The sequence below is a fragment of the Nansenia antarctica genome, assembly GCF_963989245.1.
Source record: "Nansenia antarctica genome assembly, chromosome: 19".
NCBI classification, from domain to species: domain Eukaryota; kingdom Metazoa; phylum Chordata; class Actinopteri; order Argentiniformes; family Microstomatidae; genus Nansenia; species Nansenia antarctica.
Genome location: NC_137692.1, coordinates 21,900,812 through 21,903,753, shown reverse-complemented (window position 1 = coordinate 21,903,753; position 2,942 = coordinate 21,900,812).

The window sequence follows — 2,942 nt, the reverse complement described above, 5'->3', positions numbered from 1 at the left end:
ACACTAAGAAGTGTGTTTATACGTGTCATACAATGTCATACAATGTCAGTTGCTTCTTTCATCATTGTGGATATTTTTGATTTGACATTTACATTACCGGCATCATAGGCTATTCACTATCATTGTCATGTTCTTATATCACGTTTTTTAATATCATGTTCTTCATCATAATCATCATCATCAAAAATATTTATAAAAAAAAAGGTTTTATATAGTTTTTTCAGTTTTTATATCATCTGTGTGAATATGCAGCTTGGAGTATTCAAAGCTGATACAACATGAAATTAATTAAATGACAGTACTATCTATGGGTCATCATGCATTAAATCAAGAATTTAATCATGCTTGTAACATGTGTACTTTTAAAAACGTTTAAATGATTCACATCATAGAACTTTTATTTACAACACGCATAACAACAAAAAGATCGCTATTATGCCGCTTTGAGCTTTGAGCTCCGTTGCGTTCCTAACCGGAAGAGGCACAGCACAGGGGCATAGAAAACACACTGCCACCTAGCGATGTGACGGTGTAATTGCAGCGCGGCCTACGCAGAAGTGTAAAGTGCGAGAGCCCTTACGTAGGGAACGTAAGCACGTTAAAAAAAAAAAAAAAAAAAAAAAAAAGAAAAAACTTAAATAGGCCTTTCGCAGCTCCACTAATCGCGTCAGGTTTCCTGGTTGAGTGGATAGAGCCGCCGGTTGGTATGCGGGAGATCGGGGTTCGACTCCCGCATGGAAGGAAGGAATTATCCGCACCGCCAAGGGAGTTAACGCTTTTGGTGTTTTTAACTCTTTTGGTGTTGTGGTTAGCGCGGCCGGCTATTGCAAAACGTCACGTTTGACGTCAGGCTTAACAACCGGATAGCAACGCATTACATTTGCTCACCTCTAATGGACTTTTTTAATTTTATTTTTTAAATCCTTTTGTTATCAAAAAATACATTTTACATTATATAGTTGACAATGATTTACAAAAAGACAGTCAATGACGCAAAGCATAAAGACTTTTGACCCCTGTGAGTAAAAAGAAATCTTTGCACTTGATCAAATTTCAGGACCCTCCTTTCATGACCTTTCCTAGATATGTGCGTTCTACCCCCCAGTATCCTTACATTTTCAAAATCTAGCTAGTATAAAGTTATTTTGCAGTATTTGTGTGTGTTTGTGTGTGATTGCGTTAGTATCAGCCGCCATCTTTTTTTTCCATGGCTGCAATGCTCTTCAATACCAGCAGGGGTCGCAGGGGGAACACTAAGAAGTGTGTTTATACGTGTCATACAATGTCATACAATGTCAGTTGCTTCTTTCATCATTGTGGATATTTTTGATTTGACATTTACATTACCGGCATCATAGGCTATTCACTATCATTGTCATGTTCTTATATCACGTTTTTTAATATCATGTTCGTCTTCATCATAATCATCATCATCATCATCAAAAATATTTATAAAAAAAAAAAGGTTTTATATAGTTTTTTCAGTTTTTATATCATCTGTGTGAATATGCAGCTTGGAGTATTCAAAGCTGATACAACATGAAATTAATTAAATGACAGTACTATCTATGGGTCATCGTGCATTAAATCAAGAATTTAATCATGCTTGTAACATGTGTACTTTTAAAAACGTTTAAATGATTCACATCATAGAACTTTTATTTACAACACGCATAACAACAAAAAGATCGCTATTATGCCGCTTTGAGCTTTGAGCTCCGTTGCGTTCCTAACCGGAAGAGGCACAGCACAGGGGCATAGAAAACACACTGCCACCTAGCGATGTGACGGTGTAATTGCAGCGCGGCCTACGCAGAAGTGTAAAGTGCGAGAGCCCTTACGTAGGGAACGTAAGCACGTAAAAAAAAAACTTAAATAGGCCTTTCGCAGCTCCACCAATCGCTTTAGTTGTCTTGGTTGAGTGGTTAGAGCGGCCGGTTGGTATGCGGGAGATCGGGGTTCGACTCCCGCATGGAAGGAAGGAATTATCCGCACCGCCAAGGGAGTTAAAGCTTTTGGTGTTTTTAACTCTTTTGGTGTTGTGGTTAGCGCGGCCGGCTATTGCAAAACGTCACGTTTGACGTCAGGCTTAACAACCGGATAGCAACGCATTACATTTGCTCACCTCTAATGGACTTTTTTAATTTAATTTTTTAAATCCTTTTGTTATCAAAAAATACATTTTACATTATATAGTTGACAATGATTTACAAAAAGACAGTCAATGACGCAAAGCATAAAGACTTTTGACCCCTGTGAGTAAAAAGAAATCTTTGCACTTGATCAAATTTCAGGACCCTCCTTTCATGACCTTTCCTAGATATGTGCGTTCTACCCCCCAGTATCCTTACATTTTCAAAATCTAGCTAGTATAAAGTTATTTTGCAGTATTTGTGTGTGTTTGTGTGTGATTGCGTTAGTATCAGCCGCCATCAACAGCAGACATCCAGGATTCAGACGTTGCTAGCAAAACAATGGGTAGATATGCTAATAACATTACCCCCCCACCTATCTTCCACCAACTAGCCAGGGAACACAGAGGCCTCCCCCACCCGGTGACGAACCCCCCCCCACCACCCGGTGACGAACACAGAGGCCTCACCCACCCGGTGACGAACCCCCCCCTCCCCCCTCCCTCCCCCACCCGACGACGACCCCCCCCTTCTCCACCCGGAGACTCTACGACGAAACCGTTTAACAATGGGCGCCCCCCCCCACCCCCCAATCCTCAACGTGACGATGACCAAAATGGTGGTGACTATTTCCAAGTCAAAGACATAAACTCTCTATTTGGACACAGCAGTAAGGGCCTGCATATTGTTCACCTTAATGTGAACAGTCTTGTGCCTAAACTGGACCAAATCAGAGAAATGTTCCATGACAGCAAGGTTCATATTTTGAGCTTCTCTGAGACCAAGTTTGATGAATCCATCAAAGACCCA